Genomic DNA, 15,554 nt, shown 5'->3' with positions numbered 1-15,554 from the left:
TACGGACGTGACTGAAATAGTTTGAGAACGATGTGCTAAAGCTGCAAAACAAATCAGTTCACAAGACTGTGGTGCTGCACGGCAGTCAGATAACAAATAAAGTCACTTGGTGAAGAGTTTGGCAGACTTTAAGATCAGGTGACACTTAATCACAATGAATGAATAAAGCTGGGAAAGATCAACTGTAAAAAGGTCTGCTGACCTTGCTCCACTGAAGCGTCGTCAGCAGACCTTCTGTACGCCGTCAGCACATAGTTTTTAAAGATAACATCTTACAGTAACCAGAACAGGATGGAGCAATCACAGCATAAGGAAATCCAGAAGCTAGATTTTTAAAAAGTTTTTAAAAAATGCTTCAGGAGCAATACAGTGCAGACAGAGTGGCCGTACGTCAAAGCCAAAGCCAAATATGTACATGATGTGAGTCAGAAGCCAGACTCCCTTGAAAATATTGTAAGTGGTCTTGAGCAAGTTCTCCAGGCTTTCTGACAGTCTTTAAAAAAAAAAAAAAATGCAATTAAAATCATTTGTTTCCATTCCTTTAGTTGAATCTACATAAAATATCAAAGATATCACAGCGTGAAATTGGAAAAATTCTTGTAAGGACCCCAGAGACGCATCTGTTCACTGAAGCCTTGTGAGTAATGGCCTCTGTGGAAGGTTGTTTCTGTCAGGAAGCCATTCAAAGGAAGTGAAACAGCCACATTACATAGGAACTCAACCGAAAACCAGTGACAACAGGTCTCATGGAGAACTGAATCCAAATTCGACATTTTTGGTTCAAAACATCGCCACTATGTATGGAAGAGATCATAAAAGAGGTACAACAGTGAGTGGCTACTTAGCAGGGTCTATTAAGCTGAGAATGGATAAAAAGGCTCTCATTATCTAAAGAAGAGCCTTGAATGTGCTTCAGGAAGTCTTGAAGAATTATTCCTGAAGAAAGCTTGCCAAGGAGGGTTCAGGCTGTGTTGGAGACTGAAGGTGGTCTTACAGAATATTGACTTATTTCCATTTATGTTTTTGCACACGTTTCTGTTAAAACTGTTTCACATTTCCCCAGGAAAATATAAAGAAATGAAGGGTGGCTCAAGACTTTTGCAAAGTACTATATAGTGGGATGCGAAAGTTTGGGCAACCTTGTTAATAGTCATTATTTTTCCTCTATAAATCCTTGGTTGTTACAATAAAAAATGTCAGTTAAATATATCATATAGGAGACACACAGTGATATTTGAGAAGTGAAATGAAGTTTATTGGATTTACAGAAAGTCTGCAATAATTGTTTAAACAAAATCAGGCAGATGCATAAATTTGGGCACTGTTGTCATTTTATTGATTCCAAAACCTTTAGAACTAATTATTGGAACTCGAATTGGCTTGGTAAGCTCAGTGACCCCTGACCTACATACACAGGTGAATCCAATAATGAGAAAGAGTATTTAAGGGGGTCAATTGTAAGCCTCCCTCCTCTTTTAATTTTCTCTGAAGAGTAGCAACATGGGGGTCTCAAAACAACTCTCAAATGACCTGAAGACAAAGATTGTTCACCATCATGGTTTAGGGGAAGGATACAGAAAGCTGCTCTGAGATTTAAGCTGTCTGTTTCCACAGTTAGGAACATATTGAGAAAATGGAAGACCACAGGCTCAGTTCAGGTTAAGGCTCAAAGTGGCAGACTAAGAAAAATCTTGGATAGACAGAAGCGACTTCAGTTCTAAGGTCAAATGGTGGGGAGTCCCAGATTTAAACCTAGTGGGAGTTTTCCCCCCAAAGAGGGACAAAAGGACCCCCTGATGATCCTCTAATCGCCTGAGCCAAGGTGTGAAACTGGGTGTGGGTCCCAATCAGCCAGAGTTTCGGGTGAGTTCATTGTGAAACCTGGCCCCACCTTATCATGCGAATTCCTGAGGTCAGATGGCCCAGGATGTGAGTGGGCGTTAAGGCGTCTGGGGAGGGAACTCAAAACTGGATTATAGATGGCAGAGAGTTGGTGTCGTAAACCACAGCCTCTGTTCAAAGATGGTCGCTCACAGTGGACATAGATGGCTTCTTTCACTCCTCTTTCAAACCATCTGTCCTCTCTGTCCAAAATGTGAACATTGGCATCCTCGAAAGAGTGACCTTTGTCCTTTAGATGCAGATGGACTGCTGAGTCTTATCCTGTGGAGGTGGCTCTTCTATGTTGTGCCATGCGCTTGTGAAGTGGCTGTTTGGTCTCTCCAATGTAGAGGTCTGGGCATTCCTCGCTGCACTGTACAGCATACACCACATTGTTAAGTCTGTGTTTTGGAGTTTTGTCTTTCGGGTGAACCAGTTTTTGTCTGAGCTTGTTGCTAGATCTGAAATGCACCGGGATGTTCAGACCCAGCAACACGCTGGTGACCAACTCTCTGCCATCTATAATCCAGTTTTGAGTTCCCTCCCCAGATGCCTTAACGCCCACTCACATCCTGGGCCATCTGACCTCAGGAATTCGCATGATAAGGTGGGGCCAGGTTTCACAATGAGCTCACCCGAAACCCTGGCTGATTGGGACCCACACCCAGTTTCACACCTTGGCTCAGGTGATTAGAGGATCATCAGGGGGTCCTTTTGTCCCTCTGTGGGGAGACACTCCCACTAGATTTAAATCTGGGACTCCCCACCATTTGACCTTAGAACTGAAGAAGCTTCTCGGATGAGAGGTGAAACATCTTCAAGCAACTTAAAGAAGTCCAGATGCTTTTCTTTGCAAGCTCCTTTGATTCAGAAGAAGCCTTTTCTCCACCCACAGAACAAACAGAGCCGCTTAAGGTATGCTAAAGCACATTTGGACAAGCTAGCTTCATTCTGGAATAAGGTGCTGTGGACTGATGAAACTAAAATTGAGTTATTTGGCCATAACAAGGGGCGTTATGCATGGAGGAAAAAGAACACAGCATTCCAAGAAAACACCTGCTACCTACAGTAAAATATGGTGGTGGTTCCATCATGCTGTGGGGCTGTGTGGCCAGTGCAGGGACTGGGAATCTTGTCCAAGTTGAGGGACACATGGATTCCACTCAGTATCAGCAGATTCTGGAGACCAATGTCCAGGAATCAGTGACAAAACTGAAGCTGCGCCGGGGCTGGATCTTTCAACAAGACAACGACCCGAAACACTGCTCAAAATCCACTAAGGCATTCATGCAGAGGAATAAGTACAACGTTCTGGAATCTCAGTCCCCAGACCTGAATATTATTGAAAATCTGTTGTGTGAGTTAAAGAGAGGTCCATGCTCGGAAGCCATCAAACCTGAATGAACCAGAGATGTTTTGTAAAGAGGAATGGTCCAAAATACCTTCAACCACATCCAGACTCTCATTGGAACCTACAGGAAGTGTTTAGAGGCTGTAATTTCTGCAAAAGGCAGATCTACTAAATATTGATTTCATTTCTTTTTTGTGGTGCCCAAATTTATGCACCTGCCTGATTTTGTTTAAACAATTATTGCACACTTTCTGTAAATCCAATAAACTTAATTTCACTTCTCAAATATCACTGTGTGTCTCCTGTATGATATATTTAACTGACATTTTTTTATCGTAACAACCAACGATTTACAGAGGAAAATAATAACTATTAACAAGGTTGCCCAAACCTTTGCATCCCACTGTATATGTAATATGGACAGGCAGATATGAGAAATGAAAAAATCATGGAAAAAGCGGGAAATGTGAACAAAGCAGAAAAGAGTGGAGTCATGACCACACTGGGAGGAGGTGAGGTGAGAGAACGGGCCCGGCTCGCTGAGGTGGAATACTCACGCTGATAGACAGGGATGTGACAAGGGCAGGGCAGACAGGAGTGCAAGGGATGGACACTGAGACAGAAAGCACAACAGTGTCAAAGGGGATGAATAATGTGAGAAGTGGAAACAGATGTGTTTACAGCCATCTTGTCTCTCAGCTGCGTGTCTTGTTTCCTGACAGGAAAGACATAACAGGAGCTGCAGAGGCGACATCGTGGCTCACATGCTGCTCGCAGGCTTGCACGCGGAACAAACAGTGAGCTTGAAAAGAGCAAAAAATAAATACATAAATAATAATAAAAAAAAGTTAAAAACTGCAGCAGTGTAAATTTGAACTCTGGTGTCCAGTAGCAGCTGGATCCTCTGTCGTCCCTTGGGAAGCGGGATTACACAAAGGTTTGTCCTCTTGGTGACCCGGAGAAGAGACAGAAGAAGTGGGAGCGTGACGAGAGAAAAGCACGTCAAACAGGGCGAAGGGGAGCGGGTTCCTCTTATGCCGGAGTAAGGCTCATACCTGAATCTGTAACAGACTATTATGTAATACCAAAGAATGTTACAAATCCATGCGACAGCCACACATGGGTGCTGTTGCTTTCTCTACTCTGCTGCTTCTTGCTGTCGTGCAGGCAGCGGCTCAAACACACACACACGCACGCACAGGCTGTGCACCCCGTAAGGCACTGTTCTCCATTTTTCAAACATGTGATTTAACCAGATATGAGACGATGGGCCCCTGAATGCATGGTGTCAGCACATAGATCACACACATAAAGCTGTGTGTGTGTTTGTGTGTGTATGTATAGATAGTTAGGTGAAGACACTAACAGATGAGAGCAAAACCTTTGAATGGCACAACACTCAAAAGAATCATAACGAATGCCCGTGTGTGTGAATGCCAAAACAGTTCTTGAGATCTTAAGAGCTGCCCCCTGTGCGTGGGTCTGACAGCTAAGTGACACTGGCGTTAGCATACCAAAGCCTTGTGTTTCCCAGACTCCATTAAGATGTGGCTGCTCCAGCCAGGCTCTTGTGCGTCTGCCAAATCCCTTTGTCTCGCACTTGCACACACACACACACACACACGTGTGTGTGTGTGTGTGTGTTTGTTTTAGAATGTTTAAGTATGTTATGAAAATAATATTATAAAATATATGTTCCTTGCTTGATTGATATGTATGTTTTAGACATCAAATAAAGATTTTTTTCAGTTGTTACATGTGAATGTGTTTACTTAGATTGAAATATATGAAGGGTAATATATATATATATATATATATATATATAACCACTACGCTATCCTTTGGAACAGAGGATCGCAAGTTCGATTCCTACCTGGGGCGTCTGTATCCAGTAAGGGTCCTAAGGCTAGACCCCCTATGCTAAGCAAGCCTACCACAGACATGAGCGAGACAGATAAATATGAAGGCATGCCGGCTCGGACGTCGCCCGGATCAACAAGGTCCGCGTCAGGTGTTGAGGAACCAGGGCACCCTGACGAAAAGTGGGCTACTGGAACAAGAAGGCATCGGTGGGCAAGAGACGAAAACAGGGCGTTGTTGGAATGCTACTTCGCAAGTAACCCCTACAACCATGATTACCGACACTAACAAGCTGATCTACAATACGGCAGCAGTGATCAGTGAGATGCTTGGCTACAAGTTGAACCTCCATCGAGAAGGAGGCTAGAGGGCAAGATCAAAGTAGCACGGAGGGAGGTTAGCCAACTAACGGAGTTGCAGAAAGGTGCGACAAAGAAGGTGCATAAGAAATACAGCAAGCTGTCCATACCTGAGGCCTTGGAAACTGCCAAGCAAAGACTCACAGCCTTGGCCAGCCGCTTGAGGAGGTACACCAGAGAGATAGAAGGCAGGAGAATAAACCAGCTGTTCTCCACAGAACCAGCAAAGGTGTACTCTCAGTGGCAAGGGAACAATAATAATAATAAGAGAACAGCACCACCAAGGCTGGAGACGGAGCAATACTGGAAGAGCATATGGGAGAAGGACGCAACCCATAACGGCAATGCTCAGTGGCTAGTCGATCTGAGGGCAGACCACAGCGACCTCCCTGAACAGGGTCCAGTAACCATCACAGTGGCAGATATCCAAGAAAGGGTCTCCAGTATGAAGAGTTGGACAGCACCAGGGCCCGACATGGTTCACGCCTACTGGCTAAAGAAGCTGACTGCACTCCACGAGCATCTGGCAGCACAAATGAACCAGCTGCTAGTTAACGAGAGACACCCGGAATGGCTAACCGAAGGTCGGACGGTCGTGATCCCCAAGGACCCCAAGAAGGGACGGGTCCCCTCCAACTACCGACCAATAACCTGCCTCAGTACTACATGGAAGCTCCTGTCAGGCATCATATCGGCTAAGATGAACAGGCACATGGGTCAATACATGAGCGGGACACAGAAAGGAATTGGCAAGAATACCAGAGGCGCAAAACACCAGCTACTGGTAGACAGAACAGTCAGCCGAGACTGCAAGACCAGACTGACCAACCTGTGCACTGCCTGGTTTGATTACAAGAAGGCCTATGACTCAATGCCCCACAGCTGGATACTGGAATGCCTAGAATTGTACAAGATCAATGGGACCTTAAGAGCCTTCATCAAGAACTCAATGGGGATGTGGCGTACAACACTAGAGGCCAACTCCAAGCCCATAGCACAAGTCACCATCAAGTGCGGGATCTACCAAGGAGATGCTCTGTCCCCACTGCTGTTCTGCATAGGCCTGAACCCCCTCAGTGAGATCATTAACAAGACTGGCTACGGATACCGACTATGGAACGGAGCAGTTGTCAGCCACCTCCTGTACATGGATGACATCAAGCTGTATGCCAAGAGTGAACGAGACATCGATTCACTGATCCACACTACCAGACTATACAGCAATGACATTGGAATGTTGTTCGGACTGGAGAAGTGTAGTCGGATGGTAACAAAGAGAGGGAAGGTAGTCAGAACTGAGGGGATTGAACTACCAGAAGGCAACATTGCAGACATAGAGGACAGTTACAAGTACCTGGGGATCCCACAGGCAAATGGGAACCATGAAGAGGCCGCTAGAAAAGCTGCAACCACCAAATACCTGCAGAGGGTCAGGCAAGTCCTGAGGAGTCAGCTGAATGGTAAGAACAAGATCCGGGCCATCAACACGTACGCCCTGCCCGTGATCAGGTACCCTGCTGGGGTAATAGGCTGGCCAAAGGAGGAGATAGAAGCCACTGACATAAAGACAAGAAAGCTCCTTACCATGCATGGAGGGTTTCACCCCAAGTCCAGCACCCTGAGGCTGTACGCTAAGCGGAAGGAAGGGGGCCGGGGACTGGTGAGTGTCAGCACCACAGTCCAGGATGAGACAACAAACATCCAAGAATACATTGGGAAGATGGCCCCAACTGACAGAGTGCTCAGTGAATACCTCAGGCAGCAGAAACCCAAGAAAGAGGAGGGAGACGAGGAACCATCATGGAAGGACAGGCCCCTGCACGGTATGTACCACCGGCAGATAGAGGAGGTGGCTGATATCCAGAAATCCTACCAGTGGCTGGACAAAGCTGGACTGAAAGACAGCACAGAGGCACTAATCATGGCAGCACAAGAACAAGCTCTGAGTACAAGATCCATAGAGGCTGGGGTCTATCACACCAGGCAAGACCCCAGGTGCAGGCTGTGTAAAGATGCCCCAGAGACAATCCAGCACATAACAGCAGGGTGCAAGATGCTAGCAGGCAAGGCATACATGGAACGCCATAACCAAGTGGCCGGCATAGTGTACAGGAACATCTGTGCCGAGTATAACCTGGAAGTCCCGAGGTCAAAATGAGAGATGCCCCCAAGGGTGGTGGAGAATGACCGAGCTAAGATCCTGTGGGACTTCCAGATACAGACGGACAAAATGGTGGTGGCTAACCAACCGGACATAGTGGTGGTAGACAAACAGAAGAAGACGGCCGTAGTGATCGATGTAGCGGTTCCGAATGACAGCAATATCAGGAAGGAGGAACACGAGAAGCTGGAGAAATACCAAGGGCTCAGAGAAGAGCTCGAGAGGATGTGGAAGGTGAAGGTAATGGTGGTCCCCGTGGTAATCGGAGCACTAGGTGCGGTGACTCCCAAGCTAGGTGAGTGGCTCCAGCAGATCCCGGGAACAACATTGGAGATCTCTGTCCAGAAGAGCGCAGTCCTGGGAACAGCTAAGATACTGCGCAGGACCCTCAAGCTCCCAGGCCTCTGGTAGAGGACCCGAGCTTGAAGGATAAACCGCCCGCAGGGGCGTGCTGGGTGTTTGGTTTTATATATATATATATATATATATATATATATTTGAATGATTTTAAATAATTTTCATTTGTATTTTGAAATATATTTCAAAATATACAAAAAATGGCCAAAAAATATATGTGCTAAAATACATTTTAGAATATATTTATAACATATTTTGAAATGTATTTTAGCACATATATGTTTTGGCCATTTTTTGTATTGAGTACAAATTAACTTTTAGTAATGACTGTCTCAGCACCAATTATTGTGAAAGCCCGACTTCTGATGCAGTCCTCCCTACCCAACCAGATTGGTGAGCCTTAGGTGCCTATATGAGCAGATTTATTTCCTTTAAATTCACTAAGAATACGGTCAATCTAGGACAGTACTGGTTGATAACATCACAACACAACAAAGAAAGACCTAATCAGGTTCTCTGAAATCTTTGATTTAAGTAGTTCAAAGTCTTTGTGAACTTTCTCTGATGAAGAAATCAAACAAACAAACCCATTTAAAGAAATAAACAGAGCAGTAAAAGATGTTTTTTTTTTGTTTTTTTTTTAATTTATTTTCATTAGCCGAAGGCCGTATTGTTTGTTTTCTGACCTGGGAGTTGGATAGTCCTGGATCAGGGACTTTTTTGGACGCTCTGTGTCACTACTGCTTCTTATGGCCTCTTATTGTCTTTTGGTGTGTTTGGTGTGTTTTCAGAGGTTTCACTCAAGGTCATATTGTTCATTTTCTTAACTAGGAGGCGGATAGACCTTGGCAAACAACTTTTTTGGCTGCTCTGTGTCACTGCTGCTTGTTCTGGCCTCTTGTTGTATTTTGGAGTGTTTTCAGAGCTTTTGGTATCGCTTGAGGTCGTAACGTCCATTTTCTCAACATGGTGTTGAATAGACCTTGGCGTCCAACTTTTTTTGCTGCTCTGTGTCACTGCTGCTTGTACTGGCCTATTGTTGTATTTTGGAGTGTTTTCAGAGCTTTTGGTATCGCTTGAGGTCGTAACGTCCATTTTCTCAACATGGTGTTGGATAGACCTTGGCGTCCAACTTTTTTGGCTGCTCTGTGTCACTGCTGCTTGTACTGGCCTATTGTTGTATTTTGGAGTGTTTTCAGAGCTTTTGGTATCGCTTGAGGTCGTAACGTCCATTTTCTCAACTTGGTGTTGAATAGACCTTGGCGTCCAACTTTTTTGGCTGTTCTGTGTCACTGCTGATTGTTCTGGCCTCTTGTTGTATTTGAGTGTGATTTCAGAGCTTTTGGTATCGCTCAAGGTCGTAACGTCCATTTTCTCAACTTGGTGTTGGATAGACCTTGGCGTCCAACTTTTTTGGCTGCTCTGTGTCACTGCTGCATGTACTGGCCTATTGTTGTATTTTGGAGTGTTTTCAGAACTTTTGGTATCGCTTGAGGGCGTAACGTCCATTTTCTCAACATGGTGTTGGATAGACCTTGGCGTCCAACTTTTTTGGCTGCTCTGTGTCACTGCTACTTGTACTGGCCTATTGTTGTATTTTGGAGTGTTTTCAGAGCTTTTGGTATCGCTTGAGGGCGTAACGTCCATTTTCTCAACATGGTGTTGGATAGACCTTGGCGTCCAACTTTTTTGGCTGCTCTGTGTCACTGCTGCTTGTACTGGCCTATTGTTGTATTTTGGAGTGTTTTCAGAGCTTTTGGTATCGCTTGAGGTCGTAACGTCCATTTTCTCAACTTGGTGTTGAATAGACCTTGGCAACCAACTTTTTTGGCTGTTCTGTGTCACTGCTGATTGTTCTGGCCTCTTGTTGTATTTGAGTGTGATTTCAGAGCTTTTGGTATCGCTCAAGGTCATAACGTCCATTTTCTCAACTTGGTGTTGGATAGACCTTGGCATCCAACTTTTTTGGATGCTCTGTGTCACTGCTGCATGTTCTGGCCTTTTGTTGTATTTCAGTGTGATTTCAGAGCTTTTGGTATTGCTCAAGGTCGTAACGTCCATTTTCTCAACTTGGTGTTGGAGAGACCTTGGTGAAGAACTTATATGCATTCTCTGTGTCACTGCTGCTTGTACTGGCCTATTGTTGTATTTTGGAGTGTTTTCAGAGCTTTTGGTATCGCTTGAGGTCGTAACGTCCATTTTCTCAACATGGTGTTGGAGAGACCTTGGCGAAGAACTTTTTTGGATGCTCTGTGTCACTGCTGCTTGTTCTGGCCTCTTGTTGTCTTTTGGTATGTTTTGAGAGTTTTTGGTATCACTCAAGTTCATATCGTTCTTTTTCTGAACTTGGAGTTGGATAGTCCTTGAAGAAGAACTTTTTTGGATGCTCCGAGTCACTGCTGTTTCTTTTTTCTCAGTGTCTATTCTCATCCTCTTTCTCTCTGGTGAGTAGCTCTCAGAGTTGTTTTTGCTGCCTTTGGAAATCTGACTGTATCGTCTTTTCAACACAGTTTTTTCTTCACAGATTCGTCTTTTTTTCCTTGGTGGAGAGCAGCTGTCGGCAATTCTGCAATTCTGTGCAACATAATCCGGGCCTCGCTTCCTCTTGAGTGGTAGCTGGAAATGTGTTTCATCAGAATTTGTCTCTGGATTTTGGTGGTCCATTGTAGTAAAGCCAGCGTAAGCTTTTTGGCTTTTGCTGTGTTTACTCTGAGACATGTCAGAGTGTTGATGAAGTGACTGTCTTAAAGATTCAACCGTTTTAAAAATTTTCTCAGGCGTACCTTTGAATGCTGCAATCTCGAGTGTTACAAGTAAACTGCATGAAAGCTTGGGCTTCTTACCCGGATTTAAGGATTCACAGATCAAAGCCATATGAAATGCCTTTGATCATCATGATGATGTCATAACATAACGTAACAGCAACATTCTTTTTTTTTCTTTTTTTTAAAATTTGGTTCTATTGTCTATGGGGCTTTGGAGCGTGATGTCACGGCAGGGGGCGTGACCCCCGGGGCGCCATTTTAGCAGGCCAAACAAAGGGCTTTTTTTTTTTTTTATTGAAAGAAATTTTCATATACAAAACAAGTCAAGGAAACAGACCAGAATTGTAACAATTTACATTACAAAAGGGGTTGAAGCAAGTCATCATAACTTTACAGTGAGAAAATAAAAGTTTCTAGAGTAAAGTAATAAGGAACATAGACCTTTTGACACAGGCAGGAAAATTAGAATAGCAAGTATTTTGTGATTTTACAGTATAGTACAGCAGTTTTTTTGTTCATATTTGAAATAAGCTTAAGTGACTTAAAATATTGACAAAAGTAATTCAAGAAGACGGTAAACATAGGAGAGGCATTCTTCCACTTACATAAATGAATAAAAAACTTACATAGCACTATTACAAAATTGACAACATCTGAGATTTCAGAATCCAGATTGTCCATAAAGTAAAGAATATCCTTAGATGTGAACGCAGGTATATTGGAAATTCTGAGTGAAACCCAACAGTGTATTTCAAACCAAAAAGCATTAACATACTGACAAGTGAAAAATAGATGCTCTAGTGTTTCTGGATCGGAAGAACAGAAAGAACAAGAGTCGGCCTCAAAATTAAACCTTTTATACAGGAATTCTCCAACTGGATAAATGCCGGATATGATTCTGAAGTGTGTTTCTTTCATTTTAGGCGCAAGTGGGTATTTTAGGTAAAAAGAAAATGACTTTTCTTTCAACATGTTATCAAGGTCATGTCTGACATTGACATTGTAGTTGCAGAATACTATTTGCTTAAAGGTATTAGAGATTAACTTATTATTAAATTGCTTGTCCTTTATTGAGGTATTACCTATCGTCAGTGAAGGTAAGCATGTTCTTATTAGTGAATACTTTAAAGTATTGACGATAAGATTTAACAACAGTGTGGGTAGTGCTTTACAAACCTTATTATAATTATTAAATGAAATGTCTATTTTATACTTATCAATAAATTCTTCATAAGATAGCAAGTTTCCATTTTTATCAAGCAGATCAACAACAAAACATACACCGCTATCATACCAGTCTGATTTAAATAAGGACTTCTTATTGATGACTATAACCCTATTATTCCACAACACGGAATTGTGAGGTGAAAAATTGTGGGTGAAAATTAGTTTCCCAAAATTCAAAGCTTGCTTATAGAAACTAGACAACTTAAGAGGAATCTTAGATATTTCATAATCACATCTGAGCAGAAAATCTAACCCCCCGATCTTATTAAAGAGTTTGTTTGGAATATGGTACCACATAGATTGAGGATAGGAAATGCAGTCTTTTATCCCATCTGAGCCTGAATGCAGCAATAATGGATTCAAAGTCTAAAGCTTTCAAGCCCCCATTTTCATAGTCTTTAACTAATTGTGATTTGCGTATATAACGTGTTTTATTCTTCCAGATAAAGCTGAATATAATAGAATTGGACAGCTTAACCATTTTAGGAGATGTAAAAATTGAATAACAGGGGTATATGAGTCTTGAAAGTCCTTCTGCTTTAGACAGTAAGATACGACCTAATATGGATAAATCACGTGTTAACCAATGATTAAATATTTTTTTAACTACATTTAATCTAGGAGCTATGTTATTATTCTCTCGATCATTAGTATTTTTACTGATTATTATTGGGGCGATCGTAGCTCAAGAGTTGGGAGTTCGCCTTGTAATCGGAAGGTTGCCGGTTCGAGCCCGGCTTGGACAGTCTCGGTCGTTGGAAACTTCACCCGTTGCCTACTGGTGGTGGTCAGAGGGCCCAGTGGCGCCAGTGTCCGGCAGCCTCGCCTCTGTCAGTGCGCCCCAGGGTGGCTGTGGCTACAATGTAGCTTGCCATCACCAGTGTGTGGATGACTGGATATGTAAAGCGCTTTGGGGTCCTTAGGGACTAGTAAAGTGCTATATAAATACAGGCCATTTTTACCATTAAACCAAGGTATTTTACCTCCTCTTTACTGGAATATTGTTAATAGTATTTTGATTACAGCTGTGTACAGCTAAGATTTCACATTTTTTAAGGTTTAGTGTTAAGCTGGATGCTTTTGAGAATATAGTAGTTAAGAATATAGTTGTTTATAGTCTGTTGGTCTTCAGTCAGGGTATTATTAATTTGTAACTTCATTATAGTTTTTTTTTTTTGTTTGTCTAGTTTTCTCCAGGTTAAAGAAATAAGAAGAATTATTTTCCCCCTCCTCAATCCATTTAGCCCTTGAACGAATGAAGGCACCTTTTGCTTTGTCTGTATAAAGTTCATCTAGTTTGTACTGCAACTGGTTTAGTTCTATAGAGTTTTCCTCTGTCAGATGTGATAAATTGCACAATGAACTTATTTTTGCGGTGATTTCAGCCTGTTTCTGTCTCCTTTTATTAGCCATTCATTTTCCTTCTTCACTTGTAATTTTTCTGACATTAAACTTCAACCATTCCCATTTACTTTTAGAAGAAAAATCCTCCATTGCTTTTACCTCTCCTATTAAGGATTTATTTTTTACAAAAAGATGAGCTTCTTAAGAGGTTACTGTTAAACTTCCAGTGAGAATTCTTCGGTTCTGATAATCTATTATCCGGGGAGATTGAAAGTGTTATGGCACAATGGTCAGTAACAGGGGAGTGAAGAATCTTACAGTTGGATGATAGGGGGAAGAGACTACCAGTTATTAAGCAATAATCCAGTCTTGAGCATTGAGAGCGCTCAGAATTACTCCAGGTGTAATGCAGTTTTTCTGGGTTTAAGTTACGCCAGATATCGATTAGGTTGAGGGTGCAGGAGAAATCCATTATTATTTGGTAAAAATGAGAAGAGTTATATTTAGTTGGAAATCTATCCAGTTTTTCATCTGGTACCATATTAAAGTCACCTGCAACAACGACTTTTTCAGTTGAATAAATGATCTTCCATTCTTCTATCATTTTTTTCAAATCAGAAATTAATTTCCGGTTTTTAGCTCTATTGTTGAACCCATAAACATTTACTAAAATGTACTTAGTATCATCCAACTCTATGTTAACCATTAACCAATGACCTTCCTCATCACCTTTATGATCAATAACTCTTCCATTAAAACGATGTAGAAAAATAGCCACTCCTGCTGAATGAGAGGTACCATGAGATAAATAAATTCCCCACTGCTTTCTCCAAAATATATGATTATCTTTACTACTGTGTGTCTCTTGAAATAAAAAACAATTCGTGTTAGGCTGTTCCTTACAAAAAAGAAAAATCGCTTTACGCTTTATGTTACTTCTTAAACTTCGAACATTTAAAGAAAATATTGAAAGAACCATTGAATATAACTTGAAAGTGCTGTAATAACTAGAGTAGGGCAATGGAACGTTTTACCTCCTATTAACTAATAAACCCAGTCAAAGTCAAGGACCATTGAGCAAGTTACCGGCTTAAATTTAGTTGAACAGTTATACCTTCTTATCTAGGTCGTTATAAAGTTCTTTCATTCTTTGATTTGACGACCATCGATGACAGCATCCGTCCTCCAGGAAAGCTTTGAGCCCTCTTCTCCTTGCCTCCTCCACCCTCGGCCACAGACGTTTGCGGGCTTCTCTGTCTTCCTTACAAAAGTCCTCTCTAAACCGAATCTTCATCTCCTTGCAGAACTGCGCCTCCTTGGACATCTTCCACACTAGGTCTCGAACAGTTCTCATGGCAAACTGTATGACAATCAGCCTGGGTTTGTCACCAACTCGTCCCTTCTGACCCAGCCGGTGCACTGTATCCACTGTGTTGTATAGCTGCTCGGCGTTCGCAGAAATTATCTTGGTCAGAATTCTGATTATTTCTTCTCTCGTGTTCTCCCCCTCCTGTTCAGGAACGCCAGTTAGCAGCAAAGAACATCTCCGTTTGTATCTAGCATGCTCCAGACACATTTCACGAAGAGCCTCGTTCTCTTTTTTCAGCGTCGCTATCTGCGTTTTAATACGTTTCACATCTTCCACCACAGATTTAACAGCTTCCGTATTAGCATCCACGGACTCCTTTACTTTTCTTACAGAGTCGGTCTTTTCTTGCAGCTGGAATTCATAATTCTTTAAATGTTCACTTTGGGTGTCGAATTTACATACCAGTTTTTGGATAGTGTTGAGGAGAACTGTGTTCGAAACTTCGTTTTGCGTCTGCGATTCGCTCATTTTCTTAGGATTTGGACTTTTAACCGGTGTGTGGTGACGATCAGCTTGCGGTCTGTCTTGTGATAAGTCGTGCTGCTGTTCCATCCATTCAATATCTTCTTCGTCGCACGCCTGTCGAAGAGCCGCTAGGTGGTAGCCATGATCTTTGTTAATGTTAGCCATTTCGCCGCTTTGGAGAAGTTGGCCGAGAATGACGAAGAGAAACACAGGGAGGAAGTTTTTGAGTTTTAGAGATTAAGTATAACTAGTCTGCTTCTAATTCCGGTTTACTTGTTTGCGGTCAAGACATAAAGGAGGTTCTTTTCAGGAAAAGCCTCGGAGCCCACTCAAGTTGAACTGCTCACTCCGCCATCTTCCCAGAATTCCCCGCCAAACAAAGGGCTTAAGGAGTGAAAGCATCAACAATGGTTCG

The sequence above is a fragment of the Simochromis diagramma genome, unplaced genomic scaffold, assembly GCF_900408965.1.
Source record: "Simochromis diagramma unplaced genomic scaffold, fSimDia1.1 OVJJ01000545.1, whole genome shotgun sequence".
NCBI classification, from domain to species: domain Eukaryota; kingdom Metazoa; phylum Chordata; class Actinopteri; order Cichliformes; family Cichlidae; genus Simochromis; species Simochromis diagramma.
This window is presented reverse-complemented; position numbering follows the sequence as displayed.